Source organism: Cavia porcellus, unplaced genomic scaffold, assembly GCF_034190915.1.
Source record: "Cavia porcellus strain 051 isolate PalLab524CR breed Dunkin Hartley unplaced genomic scaffold, mCavPor4.1 scaffold_2, whole genome shotgun sequence".
NCBI classification, from domain to species: Eukaryota; Metazoa; Chordata; class Mammalia; order Rodentia; family Caviidae; genus Cavia; species Cavia porcellus.
Window position 1 is genome coordinate 81,737,282 of NW_026947485.1, and position 26,009 is coordinate 81,763,290.

Here is a 26,009-nt window from a genome sequence, read left to right on the forward strand (position 1 = left end):
TTACTTGCCTAGATTAGCTTTCTCTGTGCTCTCCTTGGCATCATTCTGAGGTTTCCACGTCTGATTTGTCCAAAGACATATCTGCTGATTTCTGAAGATAGCAGGAACACAAATACCACACCTCTGTACACAGAAAAAACATTCAAATATGTTAACAGTTTTATTACAAATATGGCAAAAAAATTCAAAATAGCGTAAGTACACATACAAATCTAAGTGAGGGGTGGACAATCTTTTTCCCTAAAGGACCACACAGGAAGCATTGTAGACTTTACAAGACACAGGGTCGCTATCACAGCTATTCACCTCTGGTGTTCAGTACAGAAACAGCATAGACAGAGACAATCACAGACAACCATAGGCAGTGTGCCGACCAATGAATGTAATTATGTTCTGTTAAAACTTTATGTAGAAGAAGCAGGTGGCAAACCCAATCTGTCCCACAGGACACATTTTGTCTGTTCTTGTGCTAGATCCCTAGCCTTACTTCCCAAAATAACTACTAACAGGTACTTATAAAACATAATCAGTAAATCATTTACCCAGCTCCAACTCACAATTTGCAGACAGATAGCAAAAATACACAGTGCTTAACTTGTCCAGGAGCTAATTTCTCAAAAGAGAAGGAAACCGTTAACTGGCTTTACATTCCCTATAAAGACCAGAAGCAACCATGTGGTTTGGGTAGCTAGGATAACATTCATTTTTTTTTTCCCTCAATGACTGGAGAGTCATAAATAAACACATGTATCCAAGTCTTTGGCAAAATAATAACCACTTCCTACTATGAATTCAAAAATCTAGTTTTCAAAAGAAGTGAAACAGCTTATTCTAGTTTGCTGCATGCCCTGATAAAACAGACAGTTACAAATATAAAGTCATCTAACTCCTTAACCACCCACATTCCAGTATAATCTCAATGTGAAACCCTGTGTGTCTGTCTGTCTGTTTTTTGTTTGTGGGCTCTCCTAGAAATTTAACCACTTGGATGAATATGGTGTCAAAAGTAAAATGCTTAAAAAACAAAAAAGAAAAGAAAGCTCTGAAATAACTCCTTGGTGAAGTCAGGAGTCACACACAGAAGGCTCTGGCCGCTAGTTAGGTCAGAAGTCTTGTGTACATCTCATGGGACCTCTACGGTACCTAGGGACAAGAAAAGCTCAGAGCTTATTTCAAATCATAAAAAAAAAAAAAAATGTTTATCAGTATATTAAAAGAGAGTCTCACGAATGCAAGAGCTATCTATATCCTGAAATCATGGTACTTTTAAAAAGCATTGAAGAATTTCAAGTACTACAAGATTTGTGATTCCCTCTGGTTCTTTGGATTTCCACGTCTCTGTCTTATTTTTTTGTGACTTGTCCTTTCTCCATCTCTCTGTATCTTACCTTCACCTTTAATCTCTTTTTTACTAGTGCCCTTACATTTAAGTAGAAGATTAATTAATGTCTTGCTTACCTCTATGATTGATAAGGCACAGGGAGAATATATGTGCTTGAATTACTACACATACATATGGACCAGTCTGTGTAGAAAAAGCAATAGGTAGAAACAGACATGCATGCATAGCAAGAGCAAGCTAATTTCTGATGTTTAAATCAAGTCATACACATATTCTTTTATGTTGAAAGGGATAATGATATCTCAGAACTGTGTGGAGTTTTACTGATGCAATGTCTCATCTCCAATTTAAAAAAAAAAAATTGATGAAAGTAGAGAAGAATCCCCTTATTGTATATTCAGAAGAAAAAACATGACTATCTTGGTGCCACTGTCATTAAAGCTAAGTACTAAGACTCAAAATTAAAGTAAAATTTTGGGTCTAATTCAGTTATCCTTAGTAATATGAAATACAGGCAAATTTATTGGTCCTTTTTCTCAGCTTTCAATTTACTTTTAGAAAAAACGCTGATGCAAATAGAAGAAACATCAGAAAATGCAACTTAGTTATAATTAAAACATTCATCAGTAATCATTGGTAACACTTTGCTGTATTTTTTAAATGGTTTACACTTTCATTTTTTTGCTTACAAAAATAGAAATGTACTCAATAAAGGTTACTGAGCTCCTGTTGGGAACCAAATGACAAATTAGGTATTTGAGATACATTAGAGAATTTAATACAGAAAAATTTCTTCCTTTATGACTTTAATTTTTGAAATTTGTGTTTTACTTTTTGTTTTGCTGTATACATTTTCTGTGCTATTACATATACTATAAACATATATGAATAATATAGATAATGGTTCTATGCTGTCTTATTCAGTTTATATTTGAGGTCATGGATTTTACTTGTTTTTGTACACCAAGAAAAGTAAAGAACTTCAAAAGGTCAGTAAAAATTTTAAAAGTGCTTAACCTGAATAAATGGTTATAAATACTGTAAGGGGCATAAAACAAAACAAAACAAAATAAATTTAAAAAGACAAAAAGAAGCTTCAGCCATTACATGAAATGGAACAGGGAGAGAGTATAACTACAGAAAGTGTAGAAATGTCCCAAAGAATATCTTATCCATATTTGGGTGCAAGTCATGATGCTTATTATCATGATTGCCATTAATACAATGATAAAATGATAACCAAGTAGTACTAATACAATAACTAAAACGTTAAAATCCCATTATGTGCCAGTCACATAATGGCATATATTTATATTAAGTGGCATATATTAAATAGATCGATCAATCTATTTAAATTATACTCCTAAATGAAGGAGTGGCATTTTGTACATGACAAAATAAGTCAAAGTTACTTTAATGAGCTAGCAAATTTTCAAGCAGTATTTCAGTCGTAAGGCATCTGTGTCTGGAGTCTTTGCTAATAACCAATACCTAGTTAGGAGACTGCACACTTTTATCTTCACAGGACATACCTTGTTTATGTAGGCGGCCAGAAAAATGGTTCCACAGAAGTTACTAACCTGGTAGGAACTACAAATCAAAATGCCTCTTTCTAGAGAAAGTTCCTTTCCAGGAAAAGCAACTTTGCCCTTTTTCTAAAATCTAGCCTAGCATGTGTTACATGTGAAGCATTGTATCTCTACTGGATGCTTCAGAGGATTTCTTCTTGTGTGCTGAATTCACACATTTCTTTAAGAGGCAGTTAAAAGCTGCAGGCTTAAACTCCCTTTAGAAAGGAAAAAAATCTCAATGTGCATACAGCATGGATGTGATTTCAGAAGGCTCCAGGATAGGAAAGCTCTTAGAAGATCCCTCTAGAGGACGATTTGTCAGTCTTTAGTTGTGGAAATTGTGCTGGAATCTTTTCAAACATGAATATTCCTTCTGATTCCTCCTAACTACTATTTCTGGAATCTAAATTCACCTACATTAAGTAGTTCAAATGTATGTATCACAGGCCCTATGTCTGAATGCTGCTTCAGTAGTCTGGGAGAAAGGCAATGGTTTCACTGTGTCTCCATGACTGCACATTACCAAAGGGAGTTTAAAATCGCACCTTCTGCTCAGAAAAAGACAGAGTGAGTCAGACGAAGAATGAAGACAGAATTTCTAAAGCAGGCTCTACACAGCCTTCTTGCCTAACAGGCAGAGATGACATATATCAGGGTCACTGTGCAAGTTACTCCTAAGAGAGGACAGAAGCCATGAAAGAAACAAATATGTCTGCCCACGGGACCTGAACAGGGAAACCCATGGACTTTCCTATGAATGCCAATGGTCTTTCCCATGACCATGTTCAATGGATTATAAGTCTCTGTCTAAAAAACTTCAAACTAAACCTATAGATAACTCAAATTTCTGCTCTGCTACTTGTTACACAAGTAATCAGCAAGCTTTTAATTCTTCCCAGTCTCCACTTCAACAATGTTAGAATGTTGTGAAAAAAATCAGGAAGGAGGAAAGACCAAATCAAATGGAAGAAGTGCAGGCACTGAGGAGTTGGAAGGCAATTTTTTATTACACAAGCTGTCAAAGCTTATGTCTGTGACGCCCAGGCCTCATGCATTTGCATTATGCATCTGTGATTGGTTCATTGTCTAGAGCTTGGATTGATGGTGTCAGTGCTACACCCACCTAGGGGTGGAGCCAGCATACAATGTAATGGCAGGAAGAAGGTGTGTCTCTCTCTCTCTCTTGCCGGTATTCACTTGCTATTTGCAGCCACCATGAACTGTGGCCCCTCCATGCCACCCTATCTTGGAGCCAACTGAGTATGGACTAACACCTCCAAAAACTGTAAGAAATAAACCTTTCCTTTCCCAACTTTGAACACCAGGTATTTTGTCTCAGCAATGAGTAAAAAGTAACTAAGACGGAAGCAGACTGGTGGAAACTGCTTTCCAAATCATCAGCCCTGCCTTGGAATTAAACAGATTTCTCTCTCTCTCTCTCTCTCTCTCTCTCTCTCTCTCTCTCTCTCTTTCTATATATATATATATATATATATATATATATATATATATATACTAGGCAGGGAGTACAAAAGGCTGATGGCAGGTTATTTTCTAGTTGATTACCTAGTGTGAGTCATATGTTGTCAGGTAGGCTTGTTCTTGGCTGATAGAGGTTTCTTTTGACACCACTGGAAGTTCAGGAGCCTGGGTGAGCAAGTAAAATCAATCATTGTCTTTAACTGAGACCATCTTTTCTTGAAGCAATTTAATACAAAATTCACTTTCTGGCTGAGTTATGTCTATTTGCAAGTTGCAACTGGCAGGCGGGTTCTCAAGGCTACCTGAGACTAAACAGGCTGGGCCTGCCTTTCCTGCTTTTCATATACTGTAAGATTGTAAATTTTAAAATTTCCATGATAAGAATGGAGATAACACCTACTTCCAAGGGACAGTGTGAGGATTCCATTACATTAACATGCTAGTATTCTGCAATGTGTTTACAAAGAACTGCTCAAAAGATCTGATGGCTTTTATTATTGCACTTAAAACTTGGCTTCTGTTGTAACACAGATGTAACATCTCACTGGACAGAGCTTCTAATGTTCAGTTAGCTTTGCCCATAAGCTCCCTGTCCCACTGTCCCCTCCAGCCCACATTTATTGCAAGAAAAACAAAAGGAATAGTTGATAAGTCCACTACAATGATGTCACCATTTAAAGTAGCATCTGCACCCACAGGCAACCTGTGGTTTGCTCAGCATTGCTGGTGCCATCTCTAGCTGGTTACCAGCAGAGCATGTGGTACCAAATTTGCTTCCTCCATGAGAGTTACTACTAGTGTGCACAAATATGCTGCTTTAAGTTTTCCAGGTGGTCTCCTGCCCCATAACAATGCTCTTTGTAATTAGTACAACAGCTGTTCATAGTCCAGCTTCCCCAGCTTTACTTGGCCCAATATTAGCAGAGAATGAACAAAAGAACTCTCCTGCCTTCCTCCTCCTGATACTTACTTCAGTAACACCAGCTAAAATTGATCTCATCTGGGAAACACATCAGAGCCTCAACACACACTGGATAAATGGATGGCAGGCATCTCACCTCAAAGTACGTCTTATCAGTACCTGTCACTGCCAAATCACCTTTTAAGGCCAATACACAACCTACAACTCAACATACACTAAGCCACTTGCCTTAAAGGCCAATGCATATAATTTACATAGGTTCTTGTGGAACTCAGACAGGGCTGTGCCCAATCTCTGCACTTTCCCCTCAGTGATGGCTATTTATAGGCAAGGGCACTGGATTCATCTAAAACATACACTATAAAAATTGTTGTGTCTCTGTCCTCAGCTTATAGTAAATCAAACGATAACAACAATTACAACCCTGAGCATGTCCTGGTGTCAGAAGATTGCTGCATTTTAAGTTTTACCCTCTTCCGCCAACAGTTGCGGCGTATTTAAATCACACTGCTCAATCATCTGTTCATCTGTTTCATCTCCTGTGAAATTGGGTGATAAGGGTTTCTATCTTTCTCATCTCTTAGGCCTGTGATCAGTAATCTGACAAAATTCTTCAAATGTCAAGCATTTTGAAAAGTGAAAAGGGACCTTACTGATCCAAAGTGGCATAAAATCATTCAGGGGATGTGTAGAAACCTTTTATGTACACGCAAACGTCCACATGTTTCCCACAGAACGTTCACATCCCTTTTTTCCTACCTACATTTTAAACTAGACACAGTTCTTTCCTTATAAACCACGCACAGTAAGATTTCACCTTTGTGTCTTGCCAACTGTCTGACCACTATCTGCATTGGATCCACGCAGAGGCAGGCCTCAGGGATGACCATTGCAAACGGCTGAGTTTAGTTTGACTACAAAAGTGCAGTTTGTCCTGTTTCTCTGCAGGAGATGCAGGTGCACCCTGCATGCCTCCTGGAAATACAGAATAACAAATCAAGATACATATTGAGATAGGCCAAGCAATTTGTTCAGATGAATTATAAAGAGAAAAGTCATTCTAGTCAGTGTTACCTGAGGATGTCTGGGGTAGATTTTGCTGTCAGAATGTTTTTTTCTGAATTATGCATAAAAAAATAAGTCAAGATAAAACTGGCAACAATACCATGATGAAACATAAATGTGCAAGTAAACAGAACCAAGTTTTCACGGAATATATTAGACAGCTTACCCACTTCTGGACAAAATACTCCATTCTCCCAATTTAAAGGGGTAGAGATTAGTTTGGGCTAACAGACTCACAGGTTTCATCCCACAGCAGTTTCTAAACTAGAAATACTTAAAGTTGTTACTTTATGGTGGATTGAATAAAGACCCTGGGGGAAGAGCAACTTGTGTGTGTGTGTGGTGAGGAGCAGATATACACCCAAGGCCATGCCTCCCTGACCCACCACACTCAGAAATACTCAGGAGGTATTTCACTGATCTGACAAATGAATTAAGTTCACAATCAAGATTGTCCAGGTGCTGGCGTGGTGGTGTATGCCTGTACTCCATTACTCAGGAGGCTGAGGCAGAAGGATTGTAGTGGGTTCCAGGCCAACCTGGGTTATGCAGTGAGTTCAAAGTCAGCTTGAATAACAGAGTGAAACCTTGTCTCAAACAAACAAACAAAAAACTAAAAATGATTATCCCAGGGACAATGCAAATATGTGTTTTTACTTCAGTTATTAATTTCTCCTAAGAGATGATAAATATCTACCTTCATCGCTTACAGGTTAAGAAATCGTAACCTTTCCCTTCCATGCATTTGCAATGATTTGCTTCCATGTGCTCCCCTTTGAAATTTCTCTGCACTGTCCACAGCTCATTTTTAAACACTGCACTTGCCACAAGCCTACACAACCACCCCAGCCTGAAGGTTCCCATCTTACCTTCAGGGTTCTGTCACTCTCATCAGCCAGAGGACACACATCTTCTCCCAACTGACCTGTCACACATGCTTCTTCATCCGATCCTGTGGCACCTCCGGTGCTCAGGAAGTATCTGCAGAACCAAAAGTGAATGAGGTAAGTTTATAAAGCTGTCTGTATCGTTCCTGGAACAAAGCTAATATTCCTTAAATGTTTGTGAGTATTAACATCATAAATAAAACACTCCAAGTATTTTATCCTTACCTCTATGGTTTTGAGTCCTTTCAAGAAATATGGAAGTTATTTCCAGAGGCAGAGATGCATCATCTTTTCTAGAAGACACAAATTAATTTCAAAAAGAGGGTTTCATTTTATTTTAGCTTATGCATTTTGTAGGGCAAATTTACATGTGCACCAGCACAAAGTTGATAGAAAACAAACTGTTCAGATTTTATGTGTTACTGAAAATATCCCGCGCCCGGCTTAAATTAAAAGCTTTCACATTTTGGCAATTTCTATAAACATATATGTATATGAACAATACCAAAAGATTGCATGAATTACATCAGCTCACTCTCAAGTCAGCATGAATCACAACGGCACCTCTGTTCATCCAAAAATTTACTTTGCAAGAACAAGATGCTCACTACTTCGAGGCTGAAAACATTAACATACTTGGTGATCACTGGGTGAGTCTTCAGATATGCTGCTGACCTTGTCATTCAAAACAGAAAGCAGGCATTGCCCCAGTTTTAAGGTAGAGAGTCAGAACAGCTGAGGTTCAGTCATAAGCCTATCTTCATATCATATGTATTTTTCTCTTTTACAGGAAAAAAAAATGCTATGTTGCACTTGCAATTTTTGCCAGGACTGAGGTCTGATCACAGAAGGGAAAAACTGTTTGCTAAAGAAAACCAATTCCATCAAAAATATAAAAAGCCAGGCAAGAAGACCTTAGCCAATTGATCACAAAACCCCGTTATCACAGCCAGTTTGAAATGAAATGTGATTTTATTAACATTGAACTATATCAACTCACAAGTCTGGATTTCAAAGTTTTTTGAGGACCTCAGGATGAGTGAGTAACAAGTGCTGATTAGAGGATGCTATTGATGTGGAGTGTGCAAGAGCATAGCGATCGCTGCTGGCTGTAACACATGGAAAAGGACATGAGTACGTTGAAATCCTTCCTTCTCATAGAGCAATAGGGCTTCCACATCCAGGATTCGCCTGTTCCCAAGCACCTCTGAAATCCAAGCAAGACAAACACTGCAGACAGAACTCAGAAGGGCTCTGCTTTCTGGGGTCTGCATTAAAACCTAGGAGGTAAGCATAGATTTTTGGAGTCAACTCAAGGCAGATTCAAATTGTATTCTGTCTTTAATGCCTCACATGGCCTTGGCTCACTTAATTACCACTTCTGAATGCCAATTTCTTGTTTGATACAGTAAAGTTGATAATCATACCATCAGAAATCACTGTGAAAATTAAGAAAGTGAGTATATGGCTTTTTATGAAACATCGGCTTAAGTTTAAATGCTAAGGTTGTACTGATACATTAGATTCAAAAGTAGCTGAAGGCAAACACTTGCATGCCAAATGCCAGGCACTCACACAGTTTGGTAAATACAGCTTTGAGGTCATCACGATGACTGAAGGTATGGATGGCAGATAACACTGTTTAGTTTATGTCTCCCTGAACAACACCGTCAAGGCGAAACATACTGGGGGCGAAAATCTGGAACACTGGAAAGGCCTTCCGCATAAAAATGTGAAGAAGAGATAATGAAACTTATCACCTACCGGGAAGAACTGTATCAGGTTCAACTGGTTGGTCTTTTGGAACCCAGTAGGAGAAAGAATAACACGTGCACTTCTCCACATAGCACAAAATATTAAACACTCACATTAACGTACAAGATGAGATCACTGCACACAAATGGGCAGCGTCAGTGAAACTCATTCCTTTAACAAAGTATCTGCACTCAGCCCAGATTGCACCTTCCGCTCAGATCTTGCAAAAGATCCCATCAAGACAGTAAGACCTTGCAGGTCTTAATAACTGGATTTAAATACTGGCTCTTAAATTTGGTGAATTGCTCTGAACGTACACACACAAACACCCACACACAGGTATACACACACAGAGGAGAAGAAAAGTTACCTCTTCAAGCAGCTGGCCCTTGAGCTTACCAAAGGACACAAGAAGAGAGGGGGGCAAGCAAAACATGTGAATTCCTGAAGGGTCAGAAGGACCACCTGAAACTCCAGGTGTCATCATTGTCCTGAGAGGTTCTTAGCCACTGCTTTTAGCTAGAGAGCTGGGTGAGTCCAAAGGAAGCGTGATGTTATGCTTAGGAATTCCAAGTGGTAATAAGTCCTAAGTTTCTGAGTTGATCTTCAGACTTGGGGTTAATGAAGCATCATCTTCAGTGATCTGCAAGAAGAAAAAGTATAGTATGCTTTCCTCCACGCTTAGATCTGTTATTCTGTTAATTAGCGCTGAGAGACATTTACCCCTCTTAGTAGATGAGGAAACACAAACTCCGATTACAACAATAACTCACCAAGGGCAAGAGACAGACAGAGAGCACTGGAACTCAGCTCAGTTTCCTTTCCATTTCACCCAGGAGCCTTCACCTAGAAGGTTTTCCCTGATTTCCATACTTTAATTTACAGAAATAACCAGACTTTGCTTCCTTTATAATAAAACTCAGACAAATGCGGTGGGACGAAACTAGTTTTACTCCTCTGAACTTGTACAAAGGACACAGAAGGCAGAGCTTGTGTCCTGAGTATTAGGGGCACAGTGCAGCCTGGACCTTCTCAGAACAGGCTGACAGCAATGACCTGGGAAGTGGCCTTATATAGCAGCTGTACTTATTTACCAAAGGAATTTCCAGTGTTTTAAAATGTCTAAAACTTTCATTTTGAAAGTGAACAGTGACCATGACTAAAGTCCATGTCCCAGGAAAGCTTTCAGACAACCCTTCTACAGATGAAGTGACAAGTGCCAGGCTGGGCTCTGTGCAGATTTTAACATAATCTCTCAAGTTTTCTACTCAAGTCTGAGGTTTCATTTTTACCATATACTGAACTGTAACATTCTGACTGCTGCTCTGTGGGCACCGTGAGAACTTTCACACACCTTTTAAATAGTTTTTAATCATGAAAAAAAAAAATTGTTTTACTTTTTGTCCATTAGAGTTTTCGGCAGTTTTAATTTCTGACAGTCCTAAATCCAGTCTTCCATCTCTGCTAGGTTCTCTGTTGTCTATCTAAAGCCCAGCAGAACTCCTGGAACTCCTGTAATAAAGTAGTCTCTTTTCCCGCAAGAAATAGACAAATTTCTAAGTGTGTTGTGCTTCCAGGACTGTCTTACAAGGGGACACTGAAAACAGTAATGCGCGCACACACACACACACACACACACACACACACACACACCGCCCCAGGAGTGCAGACACTCACTATAATTTGACTCTCAGCGCCAAAGACCAGGACTTTACCAAAAAGCAGTGAAGTCCGCAGCGGACCTCACCCCACCGCAATAACCTGTAAGTTTGTCAACTTAAGTTTACTGGAGCCTTCCAAAAGAAGCCCGCAGCAAGAAAAGGGCACCGCACCCCCCCCCCCCCTAAGCGTTTCACCGCAGCACTCCAAGTTCTTCACCCTGCTCCTGGCTTGGTCTCCTCCGCAAGCTCCAAGGGCAGGAAGCTGAGAGTTACACAGTTATGTGAAATGTGTTTTTCGGGATGCAGCTCGAATATTAGGGTCCCTGAAAGACGGAGGTGCACCCCGGAAGTCACAAGATATACGGAGGAATGGGAAATCTTTATTCTGTTTTAGCCCCATCCCCATCCGGGAGCCTCCGCCCTCCGGGCGCTGCAGCCCGCTCAGGCGCGAGCACCCCTCCCTGCGCTCCCGACCCGCCCGCCGGCGCTGCTACTCACGGCTGCCAGGCGCCAGAGGTCGGGTGTCCCGGCCCGCCGTGTGTCATCCCGACCCTCCTCCCCCGCGCAGGGCTCTGCTAGGTCCAGTCCCGGTCCTGGTCCCGGTCCCGGTGAGTTCCGGCCTCCCGAAGCCATCAGACCCAGAGACCTCTCCGGCCAGCTCCCCGTGCTGGGCGCCGGCTGCCGGGGAGTCCCGCGGAGATGGTCGGAGGAGAGAGGAGAAGAGGAGCCGGGGTGGGGGCTTGACCTAGCCGTCGCCGGCTACAGCCGGCGTTGCGCACCCCAGCTCCACCGGAGTCCCCGCGGCAGCCGGCGGAGGCGGTGCCACGCGGGCTGCGCAGTCCCGAATGCGCCCCACTCTGCACCCTGCGTGCGCGGCGCTGGCTCCTGTCCGCGTCCTGGGAGATCGAACTAGGCTAGAGTCCAGGATGGTCAGTCCCTGCTTTATTTCCGTTTATTGGCTTTCTCCATACCCAGTTCTGACTAAAACAGCCCAGCTGCGCTAGTGGCCCAGGCCTGCTGGGATCCTAGCCCAATGGCCAGAACCTGAGGTGTTCGCTCTGCCCCCGTACAGTTGACAAAGCAAGACCTTGTCTCACATCTTAAAAATAAAGAAATAAAAGTAAATGGCCTGGGGATGTGGCTCAGAGTGGAGGCTCTGGTTTCATTCCCCCAGGATCATAAATAAACTAACTGGCCTTTCACCACGCCTTCCCATAGGTTTCCTCCAAAAGGTCTAGGAGCTTCAAAAGGAGAAATAAAATGACACAAAACTATGGCTTGGAATCTTCTGCATTTTTGGCACACTATTGTAGGTGCAGTGTATGGGGAAAAAAAAAGTCCAACACTCCTAGGAAATCAGTGATCCATTGGGAACAGGTACTTATGTCAGTCATATAATGGTTGGAAACATGCTTTGTTTTCCTATAGCCATTCCCACTCATACCCCTGCACTTTGCTGAAATGTCCTCAGCGGTCTCCTAGGGAACTTGGCACAAGTTTGTCAGTCTTCTGTTTATGCACAAGGTGCTCACCACGAATCTGCTATAGACTGGTAGGGAATCACCATGCTTGTCAGTGATAGGAATGGAGCAGAGTGCCACTGAGGAACACCCTGCAAAAATAAGGGGGAAAGGCCCTTTAAAATAGTCAGCATGGCATACTGTTGCTTTCAAAAGGATTGCTTAGATTACCAGATGTAGATGTGTAAAATTGATCTAATCGTATGAGTATTAACTGTTCTTTTCCAAAAAAAACAAAAAAACAAACAAAAAACAAAACAAAACAAAACAAAACAAAACAAAAACTCAGTGTAGTCATTTTAGTTACGTATACGTTGTGCAGTATCACAATCATCATTAAATTCCTATCATTCTGTTTTGAAAACCTATACTATTATTGTTTTGGGTTTGTTGTTGTTTGTCTCTTTTGCTTTTTGCTTTAATTTTCTGTGTCTTTTTTCTCTTTAATAAATAATTGCGTCATGAAAGACAAGGATTTTAAGAACAGACCAGGTTAAAAGAGAATGAGAGAACAAGAAGAGGAGTCATGAGATCCTGGGTTAGATGACAGACTGGGGAAATGACAACAGTAGGTCATATGGTCTCTAAGTTACTTGGCCCTGTTATGTCACCTTTTATCGCCTAGATTTTATAATATATTGTATTTGTGCAGGATGTTTATATTTGTGCAAGATGAACACAATACATAAAAATTATTTTTGTAACTTTGGGTGTTCCGATGTCATTATAAAATGAAAATGGAAAACAATTTTGGTAAGTTAAAAATAGTATAAAAATTTAATTGCACGACATTTAAAATCCTTTCTGAGCCTAAAATTCGTAAATCGTTGGCCTTCCAGACATGTCTTCTGGTGCTGTTCTTTTAAAGTGTGAGTAAAAATTTTAGGGAGAAAAAGTGAAAATTGCAATTTTTAAAAAAAATGGGAAAATATTCAGGGTTTTATTCCCTTTATTGTTTTTACATTAGATTTTACTGGTACATTTTAGATATACATAATAAAATGTCTTAAGTTTCTCTCATAGTTCTTCTAATAGTCTTATATTAAACTGATAACACTTTTGTGTGAGCATGGGATCAAGCTGAAAATTGCAAATTTAACTATAACAATAAAAGAAGTTTCCTTAGAAACTTATTTTAGAAGTTTCCTTAGAAACTTCTTTGAAAACTACAATCCCTGAGACTGATGGGAGCACTTTGAGGACAAGGACTCTTTAATAAGCTGCTTTTGCTAGCTTACCTAAGGGAAAGCTTCATTATGTGAGGTCTTTCAGAGGATGTGTTTTGGAGAAGCATTTCAAGCTCTTCTAGGGAACAGCCTAAAACAAGAGCAAATACAACCACAGTGATCTCAGCCTTTCATTTTCATGTTACCATGATTGAGTGTCCTCAATGGTCAGTTGGCCGCTTCTGTTTTTGATAAGCCTGAAAGACCCTCGCCATCTTTTGTGGTTTGCATCTAAGATGATCCTCAAAGCTTTATTGTTTGGGAGGTGATAGGATTATGGGAGTCATAGCTGACTATTAAGAACAAGGTCTAGTTGGTCAAGGTGGGTCATGGAGTGCGTGACCTGGAAGAGTGTATTTCCTCCACGGCTTTGCCCTTCACTATCTGCCATGCTGTGAAAAGCTTTCCTCTGCCTGGGACACTGCTACTGGAATTCCTGCCATGAAGTCTACCAGCTGTGGGCTAAATACATGAGCCTAGATAAACGTCCCCTTTCAAGTTTGAGCATCCAGTGTTGTATCCCAGTGACGTGAAAAGGACTCACACTCCACCCTTTCTCTGAGGTTTGTATCCCACTAGTGAAGCAGCAGGCTGGGCTGGCTAATTGTGTTCTATAAACTCGAGAAAGAATCCAGGCCTTTAAACTGTGATTTGCTTTCAAATCACAAGTTCTACTCATTAAAGCCTAGAATAACTCATTCTCTCTCTTTACACAAAGCTTTCAGAGATTTGCAGAATAATAATTCAATGTCTTTTCTACAAGTTTTATAAAAACTCCTTTCTGTACAGGATGAGAGTATGAAAATTATTCCAGGGGTAGGAATCCTGATTCAAACACCAAAATACAAATAAGTCCTCAGATATTGCACCTTACTTAAAAGATATTTTTAAAAAATACATGAGAAGCACATTCAATAAATGAAAATATAAGGTACTATATTTCATTAACTTTAAATTGTCTTCAAATGTCCCCATTAAATACATGAAAAGACAAGATAATGATAAAAGAAAATATTTTCAAACCATAGAGCTGATGTAAGATTTGTACTTGGCATACTGAAAAACAGGCATCACTCAATAATGTTAAGAGAGTTGAATTAAAAATAAACACGGGTTTAAATTTATGTGTATGTACATATAAGCAGATACAAAAATGATTAAACCCACAACAAATGATGAACACCGTACCAATAATTATAGAAAGAAATTGGTATTAAATCCACAAGAGAAACTATTATTCACTCATTGAAATGCCTGTTACTTTTAAAGCAAGTAGTAGCAAGTTTTGTTGACAATGTAGAGAAACCAAAATTACTGAGACATGTTTCTTCTGGGAATGTAAAACTGTAAGGCTGCTTTAGGGAAAAAATGACTTTTTCTTTAGAAATTAAGCATAATTTTGCTGTGCAGTACAGCAATTCTTCTAGATATCTACTTCTGAAAAATAGAATGCATGGGTACAAGACAACTATATGCAAACTGCCCATAGACAACTTATGCATAATAGCAGAAGTCACCCAGAATGTTGAATGGTGAATGGCTAGACAAAATATGCCATATTAATATAATATATAAATATTCAGTAAAAAATGAAATAATGATTAAAAATAAGATAACTAAAATTCTTTCACCTGATAAAGGATGTGAAAAAGTCAGGGGTTGATATTGAAAGATTTAATGCAGTATGGGTAAATATAAAAATAATACACCTCAGTGAAAGATTTAAGACAAAAAACTCTGTATGTGTTGGTTCCACTTACAAGAAATGCTTAGAAAAGCAAATATGGCAGAAAGTTGATCACCATTTACCTACACTTTGAGGTCAGAGTGGGGATCAAGAATAAAGGTGAATATGTGGACTTTTAGAAATAATAACGAAGTTAGAGAAATAGAATGTGGTAACTTCACAATGAAATGAATTTAGTAAAATAACTGAACTAGACACTTTTAATGTATGAACGTTGTGGTATCTAAATTCTACATTAAAGAAAGTGCTTGAAAAATATCCTGCTAAACTAACTGTCAGCAAAGTGAAGAACATAAATATTACTATTTCTCATAGTCTAGAAAATGTGTTGTCAGCATACAGAAAGGGCAAAATACTTACAGAGGTCATATCTGAGAAATATCTTCAAATGGGCAGTAAAACATAAGTAAAATGAGTTCAAAACTTATTTAAAGACTAGTAACATAGAGAAAGAGACAAGAAACTAAAGAAAATAAGCTCAGAATCAGCAGTGATTAGAAAATGCAAAATAAAACTGAGACAATGTTCCCACTTCCATGTCAAAATTAGAAAAATATGAGAAATAAAATGTAGACAAAAATATAATGTTTAATATTAAAGGAATACAGCAAAAATAACTTTCCCTATGCATTGGCAGAATAAATTGTTAGCCATTACTTTGTAAAGGTTATTAAAATACGAGCAAGATCTAAATGTGTATAGCCTCCCATTCATAAATTATACTTCTAGTTATATATCCATCATCAGTGAGACTCTCACACACTCCTTTGAAATTTATTAGACACGCATCTGATCAGATCTATCATGATGAGCAAGTCTTTTTCTGCTTTTCCAAATCTTATAAGAGTTTTGAATGTAAAATAGACATTCTGGAATAAATATCTCTTTTGTACAATAAAAGTAAATTTAGAATAGGGATTTAAAAAGGAAAACAGAAATTGTTGGTTGAACAAGATTTTTTCAAGCACTTCATTTAGTATCTTTTCTCCCTAATCGGTTCTATTTTTCCTTCATGGTTATATATGCACTAAAGCCACCATTCCTTTTTAGCTACTTTCCCAATTATTGCAGGTATCTAAAAATTTCTTGTGTAATCAAGTTACAGAAGAGAATGGTGAAACAATGTAAATGTCAATCTATGCATGTATATGTGTATACTTTTGTGTATACACATAATACATTGGACTTTATGTTCACACAAACAACATCATTTTCAAAGTACCCATAGGTATTAACATGAAAGTTAAATAAAATGCACATCATGAACTACTAGAAGTGTTTATGAATAATTTATTAGATTTCCAAAATACTGACAGTGAAGTTTTAGCATACATTAGCATCCCATGGAAATAGTCTTGAAATGTCCTAACCTATATTACTTCTATCACTGCATCTATGGCTCTTGAAATAAACTGTCCTCAACAAACCCTTGCAATGATCTAAATACTAAATCTGGTTGAAAGGAACTTGATACACTGAGTTCACATGCCTGACTTGGAAAGGCACAAATGAAGAACCCAGAGAGGCCAAATTGTTCATGATAATTTCTTTAGAATCACCAACTGGAAGATGAGCAGCAAAAGCAGTGGCTATGTTTTCAAACATTTCTCTTCTCACTCTACTTTTCAAAGAATCTATCTAATTATCCAAAAAATGAATGAGGCTCATTGAAACCAATTGCAGCAGATTTAGGAAGAGGAAGTAACAACAGAAGATGTCTGCATGAGCTGAATAGTACTTGTTTCTTTGTGCCCTATGCATTTTGAGTCTAAAGAGACTCAAACTGGTGCAGAGGACTAGTTTTGTGCCAAATTAAGGTCCAAATTTTTATTAATATTTTCTTCCTAGGGATTCCAATTTCTGATTTGAGATTGCTTGTTGACTTGAATAGGATTTCAGTTACCAAAAATTGTGTTTAGAAGTCATGGATCTCAGGAATTTTCACCCATGGTTAGATAAAGATTATCCCTTAGGCAGGGTTTTAAGGGGAGAGTGAAAAAATAAAGTTATGTTGTTTTATGTCAGAAGTCATAGTCAATATACTGATTTCATATGTTGACTCTTAAGCAGTTTGCTTCAAATTTGGGCTGTCTAATGAGCCAGAGCTCAGCTGACAGCAGTGTGTTCATGGGTGAGTGCCAGATGTGTTTAGTGAACATCAGCTGTGAATTTAATTTTTACAACCATTTGTAATGATGCAGAATAATTTTAAGAATGGTAATTCAGTATAATAAATGGAGATTTTTGGCCTTTTCATTTTTAAATTTATTTTTGGAAATCTAGCTCTTTCGTATATTGTTAAAGTTATAGGGGACGTATTACCCACTCAATAGTCCTGTGATGCCTAGTCTGAATGATTTTGTGTGTGTGTGTGTGTGTGTGTGTGTGTGTGTGTGTGTGTTTCATTTTTATCGGTACTGGGGATCGAACTCACAACTGCCTGCTTGCAAGGCAGGAGCTTATGCCACTGATCTAAATCCCTAGCCCCTGAATGATTTTTTAAAAAAATCTTGCTGGTGTCTTAGTAATTTTTCTCATGGTTGGGAAAAAAATACCCAATACCCATAACTTAAAAGCAGAAATGTTTAGTTTTGCTCATGAATCTATTCATGGTCAGTGAGCTCCAAAGAAGTAATGGCATGAAACAGAGGAATAGTGGAGAAAAATATGCTTACCTCTGGCAGCCTGAAAGCAAAGAAAGTGAAAGGAGGAGCCTCGCCTGGAGATGAACCATGCCAGGTCAGGCCCCAGGCCTTGCTTCTTCCCAAAGTCCTAAGAGGAAGTGATCTGTAATGACTTCATAGTCAACCAGCTTCCAAAAGCCCTGCCTCTGAGCAAGTGAGTCTTTGGAAGAATATCCAGATACAAGCTGTAACCTTCCCCACTTGGCCCCTAGTGTTTGTGCTCATGTGCCGATGCGAAACGAGGCAAAACACACTTAGTTCATCTCTAAGAATTTAATAGTTTGTGTATTGCTAAAAGGTCCAAGTCCAAACTCACTTCTGATACTATAGGCAAACTCATAGTTATTAGCCCTTTAAAAAGAAAAAAAAAAAAAAAAAAAAAAAAAGAAAGCTAAACACTCCTAGCATATCATGGCACAGGTTAAAAATTCCCATTCTAAAAGAGAGGCATAGAGGGATAGAAAATAACAGGACCGAAGCAAGACTGTAACCTTGCAGGGCAAACATTAAGCCCTGTACTCCATATCCACCACTCAGCGCAACCTATAGTGAAGTGTGAACTTCAAATTGTTTGGGCAATCATGTTACTCATATGCTATTACTAGTGTTTGTAGCTCTCCTAACTCTTCTTGGGGGCTGGTTTTTTTCACCTCCTGTGGCTTTTCTTAGATTTTCAGATTCCTGAATTCTCTATTGAACTTTCAGATTTACAACTTCTAGCACTGCTCTCTCACCAATTGGCCTCTCCGGTCTTCATTAGAAATCTGGGTGGAAGTCTCCGTGACCCTGTTACTCTTGCGTTTTTCATGCCTGTAAAACCAGCACCATGTTGATGACATTAAGGTCTGTTACCAGTGTGAGTAGTAACCAGGCAACTGACATCTTAGCTGCAGAGGCCTTGAGTGCCTGGAGGGTTGAATACTATGAACCAAATCCCAGAAACTGATTCTCTAAATGACCCTTTTAAAGCAAAGTGACCTGCTTTCTTGCCAAAGCAAAACCTTACACCCTTGCATCCTAGAGCTTTTGAAGGGAGTGATCTTTCTGATTCCTGACATGTTATGGAGCTATTTTCCTATTGTCCCAAAATAAGTACTTGGCTTCTGTTTAATGCTGGTATTTTCAGCAATGAAACACTCTTTTGTCAAAAATATACAGGTCTGATTTTGCAGGAGCTTCATTTCTGGCTACGGCTAAATGGTTTTCAAGTTGTCCAATGTAGCTTTTTGTTCTTATACCCCACAACAGATCACATGAAAAATGACAAACAGTATCCCTGTTTGCCATAGGCTGAATTCGGACTTCCAAAATTTTCTCCACCAGGTCAATTAGTAGAGAGGCCATAAGTGCAGCTTCCTTCAACGTTTCAGAACAGGAGTGAAATAAAGGGAAATTTTCTGCTTGAGTCCGCCAAACATTGTCTGGAGTCTTACAGTCTGTATTTTCATCAGAATTTTGGTATTCTGAGTTTTGACTATGCTGTCTTGTCAAGTTAACTTTAAAACATCCTATGTCTTTTATGGCTCACATCTCTAAACTTTTGGTAATTTCCCCCTCAAGCGAATTTCAAAGTTTATGAATCACATATTCAGCTAATGTCACAGCATTGATTCCATCCTCAGTAGTAAATTTGTCCTTGTCAGTTTTCTCAACTCTGGGACAAAATACACAATACTCATAGCTAAAAAGAGTTTTATTTGGGTCATCACATGGTCAGTTAGCTCCTAAGAAGAAACAGCATGGTAGAGGGGCATAGTAGATCCAAAGCTGTTTACTACATGGTAGTTTGAAAGCAGAGACAGTGAGGGGAGGAATTGGGAAAGGAGATATTCTTGTCTAATTAGTATCACACCTGTCCCAACAAGACCCCTCTGCTTAACAGCAGGTTAACTGATAAGCCATTCCATAATCTAATCAAATTCCTGAAATCCCTGATTCATAGAACATGAGGTTTTGGGGGGAACTTTAGATATAAACTATAACGAGCAGGACAGAATTCTGTAGAATTATGAAAAAAATATCAGTGGCAAAATGAAGCATAAATCTTGCTTCTTTCTACTTAGTTGTGGTACAACCTTTGGCAAATTTTCTTTCTCTAAACTTCTCCAACTCATGCATAAAATAATTAACCTACATTCCTACAAAGACGGTATGGTTTATAATATTGTTACAGATATTTTTGAAAAGTTTAAAACTATATAAAAATACATGGTATGATGTCAATTTAAATGTATTCTAGAACAACATAAGATGAACATTAATTGCAAATGTTTCTGAGTAGTATCAATGGAAAAGGAGAAATTTCAGAGGCTATCAGATATGTCTGCTTCCACCTCCTCACTTCTATCCCAAGAAACTTTTTTTAATATCACAGGACAGATATCCATTAAAATCTAGAGTCATGAATTCTAGATTCTCAGAAATCTATTTCATTGTAAGTAATACAGTCTCAAAAACACAGAATTATATATTCATTATTTGTTTCTCCATAAAGAGAAAATTATTCCTCTAGATATTACTGTGGTAACACAAATGCACACTAAACAAGTTCTTTGTCAAAGATATTTTAATTCTTGATTTTAGGAAACTACTGTTCTTTGCTTGTCTGTTCAAACATATCCAAATATATAAACAACTTTGTCCAAGCAGTAAAACTAACACCAACAGATAGTATATGTTAAGACACTGTCAAAGAATCATAGATCAAAGATATTGGCATTAATATTTTATTATTTTCAGATGTAATTTATTTTTAGAAATTCACTATTCTATAAGTCTAGCCTACTATCACATTTATGTTTTTATATACTTCCTAGTGTACCTGTATGATAGAAGTTTTAGTCAGTTTGGAAACATGTAGATTAAGTACTTTGATGCACTTGAGTCTCTTTTGACCAATGTATTTGTGACACTGAGTTCTTTAAATCCATAAGCTAGAATAATCTCTTTCATTTTATTTACTCCTCTGTAATTTGCTTGTAAGAATAGATGCCTATTTTTATTGGTCATCTCTCTCAGAAAGCTTCAGCTATTACTGTGTGTGTGGTATTGAGAACATTCAATGGATAATAATAGGTAATGTGACATATTTTTCATTTCTTTCTAGGGTAGGCGTTAGCATATCCATACGGTTAACTTCTACTAAATTTACTGTTGTTCAGCATAAGTATATCTTATAGAAAGTTTTAAATTACTCCTGTATTTCAATTTTTGACTTCTTTTCTTGTGTCATTACTCTTTCCCTGTTCCTCTGTGAGGGAACTGAATCAATGCACAGAAAGATACAGTGTCCGGAGAGCTGGAGCATCTCGCCATCCCTGTGTGTTGAGCTGTCTTTCCAGGATGACAGCACCACTCTGCTTGCTTCCTGGTGCCTCTGAAGGACAAACACCGGGTATCTTCTGAATGGACACTGTACCCAGCCAGGAGCATGATGCCTATGCTGAGGATGCCCTGTTTTGTGGAGTTCCCCTTTTAAAGAGGAAAATGTGCAGTTGAGAACCTAAGTTGTCTTGAAATTCACAGCAATAATGTATATGGCTGGTACAAAAAGCACCATAGATTCTGGCTTAAGCAAGAGAAATGTACATTCTCACATTCCAGAGGGAAGCAATCAGAGAGGCTGGCTAGACCAGCTTCTTCAGAGGTGCTTTTGCTTACCTTGACGACATCATTATTCTCTTCCTCTTTACCTGGGCTCCTTCCATCCAGGCCTGTGTTTCAGCACGTGCTTCTTACAATGACACCTGTCTTATTGGACCAGGTCCCTCCCTCCTGGCAGTCATGCAGGTTTATCACCTCCATAAAGACCTTATTTCCATGGACAGTTACATTTTCAGGTATTGGGTTAAGATTTTATCATACGAGTTAGGGAAGGCATAGTTCAGCCAAGCAATTATATATGCTCCCTAATCTTACTTTCGTTGTAAGTTACTTCTAAATTTTTAGAAATTGCTTATTTGAGTGTATTTTAAGTGTCAGAAAACAAACAATGCACCAATAGACAAATAGCTGGGAAGTTTAGGAAAATTACTTTGTGAATTTTTCACAGGATATTCATTTCTTCATTCAGATATGTGAGAATTCTTTTTAGATTTTTTTTTCCCTCAGCCAAATAATGATTGCAAATGGGGAGTGAAATCTAAAAGTTGAGTGTTTTCTTTCCTAGTGAAAAGGGGGACTTCCTCTAATTTTGCATTAGTAGATATAGGAAAAGTAGTGTTCAGAAAGCCCGCAACAACATATTATTTAAAAAAGAGATGGAACGAAGGTAAAGAAAGCACATTCAGAAGTCAGATAGCGCATTTCAGGATCCACCTTTACTTCTCTCCGACTCAGCAATGTTAGAAAAGTAAACTGAGCCACACATAGATCTCTTATAATCGCTAGTAATTTGCATGATTAAGATTAAAATCATCTCAGCTAAAATATCCTTTTCTGAGGTAATAAGATTTGGTTTGCATTTATTATTGATTTGTTACCAATGACATGCAGTTTAATCAATATAAATGACAGCTACAAACTGAGAAATGTGTTTTTAATATCAGCTGTAATGTAGGTGAGATTTAAATTTATGTTTCTCCAGACTTCCTTTTTGTGCATATAAAGTTAATCTCAATACACTGTGAATCTCCTAAAAGCTTGGCTAAGGGATTTAAAATTTATAGAAGTAAATGAACAACATATGTCCTGTCCTTAAAATTTTTCCATCTAGTGAAGGGACAAGATAGTTACAGCAGGTAAAATGTAATGTCTTACATAAACAAAACAGAAACATTAAGAGGTTTACAAGAGAAAAAAAAATATCAAATTGAAACCAAACATTTCAGCCACTTGAGGGGCAGAAAACGTGAAATGCTTAATGATAGAGGTATTGAATCCTGCAAATTGGGTTTGTAAACTCTATAAGAACAAAAAACAAGGTAGAGTTCTGTTTAAATTAATCATAATGGAAGAGTCAATTGCACAATTTTCTTACATTATTTTCTATTAATCTAACCTGGAGGGATATTAGAGGAATAGTGTCAAATTCCATGCAATCCATAAGCCACACTTAGAAATCTTAGGCATTTAGATATAGTCACAAAAATCAGTGCAGTAAGTGATACCTTATTCTTAGCCTCTAGTAGTATTTCTCTCTCCTAACTATGCAGTCCTATTTTCCTCTTTCTGCTCTACCATGGTTTTTTGACAATGTTCCATTGGGTTTGAGGTGGTTTTGACCTTTCTTTCTACAAACTACTAAATTCACCACCATAAGAACACATGCATTATTTTTTTTTAATATTCTATGCATCTTTCCTAATGGTTGAGTCAGAAACTACTCACAATGTTTCTTAGAGTAATTATCTTTTGATCCAACAAATATTGACTGTTGCTGAAAATACACTGATCTATGTAAGACAAGAAAATAAAGGTAAGTGAAAGGATTTTGCCCTAGATAGGACACTACAACAGTGTGAAGCGGAGCCAAAGGAAGTTTACCTTGAAGACATTTTCCCTGCCCCTAGGCAATTTACCTGTGGCATGAAATGAATTCCACTGGGCTGCTTGGGGGTCAGCAATGCCCTTCTAGGCACTGCCCCAGACCAAAGCAATATGTATGCCCCCACACCACGTGTCTGGCAGAGAAAGCAAGACCTCAGTGGTTGTGGGATTCTCTCCGTGTTCTTAGAATAAAGGCCACTTTTACTTTATATTTCCTGTCTTATAACCACACCGAAAATCCTATCAGTTGGTTCCTCAACTGGGAACGGCAGCGTGAGTGATTGCTGGGGTCCTCCTAGTTTGAGTCCCCTGTGGATTCAGATTGGACTGCATCCTGGATTAATTCCTCATTTCTCAACATGTGGAGCTGCTTAACTTATCACTGCTGGCCTTTAAACAATACCAGCCTAATTCATTTACTGCAGGTGAGCCAACCCCCGGTCTGAGGGTTACTCCATGATTGTGGGCCAGGCCTATGCCGGATTTCCCTTTTTCTATCCCTGGACTGAGGTATCAGTTCTCATGTTCCTTGGGCAGCCCAAAAGAGAGCCATTACTGTAGTCTGCAGGGACCCCACCCATGCCTTTTGGTGATGACTAAAAGGGACAAGTTGGAACCGATTAACTGTGCATTCAAAAGATTAGGTGATGACCTGCTTCTGGATTTGCAAAGGTCGTTTGGCTCATTTTAATTTATTTGGATCATGGGAAATACTTTTTCCTCTCCCCAGAAAACACACCTCTGGTGTGCCTGGTTTGTAACTTTAGCTCCCTAAACAATTAATGTTTTCCTGCCAGGAGGCTTGGCTGACCTATGAACTTAAAGGCAGCCCATGGCCTAAAGAGGGGACATTTGACCCCTGTATTCTCAAAAATTTATATGACTTTTGTTACACTGGTGACAAGTTAACAGAAAGTGGGTATGTATAGGCCTTCCTTACCCTAAGGACATGCTCTCCTCTCGTTATATCATGTACACCTGCTCAGATATTTTTAGCTAGCTCTACTGCATCACAAACTTTCCCCTCTTGCCCAGAAGACCCCTGGATGAGGTGCCCCATCCTTAACCCACCCTATCCTCCCTATCCCCCAAATCAAACCCCACAGCCCTCTCAAAGATTTCTGCTCCTGGGTGCAGTCATCTGCCCCTCCTTCCCCCAGTGTCTCTAACCCTTCCCCTAGTGTTTTGCCTCAGACTCCAACTTATAACTCCTCCCTGCTACAGCTACCTGTCCTGTCTTTGTCTTCTTCTCCTGCATCAACATTTTCTCCACCCACTCACCATACTCGGTCTTGGGCACTTCAGCCTTCTGGCAGGTCACTTGGTTGCTGCAGCTTGCATGGAGGACAGCCACCATTTTGTGGCCCTCTGCCATGTGGCAGAACCCCACCATTTTGGGATGGGTCTCATGGTCAATGGCTGCCCCCTTGTGGCTCCTCATGTGATCAGCAACAACCACTCTGCTGCGGATCACATGATGGTTCATCATGCTGCGGGCAGCAGCTAAATTGCTGCTGGAAACACATTAACACACCAGCAGCCTGTGTTTCCAGTTGCTTTGCAGCCAATCATCGGGTGACTGCCCACACATGTCTGCTAGATGGTTGGCTGCTTGATGGCCATCTATTCCACAGTCTTTTCCACCTCAATCTCTGCTCCCGCTTTGAGAACAGGCTGGCCTGAGGGACTTGTTAATATGCATGTGCCTTTCTGACTTATCTCAGATTAGCCATAAATTAGGTTGCATCTCTGTTGACCCACCAAATTATATCAAAGAATATGAATTTACAATTAATTGTTATGATTTACATTTTAAGGGTATTTATGTGCTTCTGAACTCCACCCTCAGCTCACAAGAGTGAGCTCAGCTGTGGCAAGCAGCTCAAGAAGAAGTCGATCACAGACATAAGGCAAACACCACTGAAAATGACCCTGGGCCTACTGTGGTGCCAGAACAAAATCCTAACTGGAATTACCAAAATGGAGAAGGTTCTCATAAAATGCATAAGATGATTGAATGTCTAATTGTGGGCCTTAATAAAATTGCTCACAAACATACTAACTATAACAAACTTTTAGAACAGGTCCAGGAGGCTAATGAAAACCCAGCTGTGTTCCTAAATAAGCTTAGGGACACTTTAATTAAGTTTACTAATGTAAACCCAGACTTTCATGAAGGGATGATTGTTGTTAACTCTTATTTTATTTCTCAGTCTGCTCCTGATATTTGTACATAGTTACAAAAGGTCGAAAATGGCCCTTAAAGCCCACAAAGAGACCTTCTTAATTTAGCTTTCTGTGTCTTCAATGAGAGAAAACTCAAAAAGAGGAGAAAAGAGGCTCAAAAGAAAAAATCTGCTAAATATCAATCTGATCTCTTAACAGTAGCACTTGGGGCTCCCAAGACAGGAAAGCCAAAACAAGATGGATCTGCCCAAGTCACTCTTGGACCATGCTTCAAATGCAGCAAAGAAGGACATTGGGCAAGAGAATGCCCCAATCCAGGCATTCCTTTGGGACCTTGCCCCATTGCCACATCAAGGGCCACTGGAAGAGTGTTCTAACTGCCGGAGGGGGGGGGTGCAGTAAGCCATCCTCTAACTCTTCGCCTTCACAGGAAACTCCATCACTGCCAAAGTCATTACTGACTGATCTGCTCG

At 39.0% G+C, this 26,009-nt stretch overlaps 1 long non-coding RNA gene across 3 annotated transcripts; it reads right to left on the minus strand.

The window, feature by feature from the left end:
* Positions 1-2: 2 nt before the first annotated feature.
* Positions 3-11,834, minus strand: LOC101789324 (uncharacterized). Of its 3 annotated transcripts, XR_010046227.1 has the most exons (8): positions 11,184-11,834; positions 9,395-9,667; positions 8,270-8,378; positions 7,495-7,562; positions 6,392-7,363; positions 6,135-6,292; positions 4,480-4,560; positions 3-123 (listed from the first exon to the last, which is right to left on the minus strand). It is a non-coding gene; the product is annotated as an uncharacterized LOC101789324 (long non-coding RNA). The 3 variants fall into 3 exon arrangements; XR_010046225.1 differs by having other exon boundaries at positions 6,135-7,363; positions 11,184-11,832; XR_010046226.1 differs by lacking the exon at positions 11,184-11,834 and adding an exon at positions 10,903-11,031 and having other exon boundaries at positions 6,135-7,363.
* Positions 11,835-26,009: the final 14,175 nt, after the last annotated feature.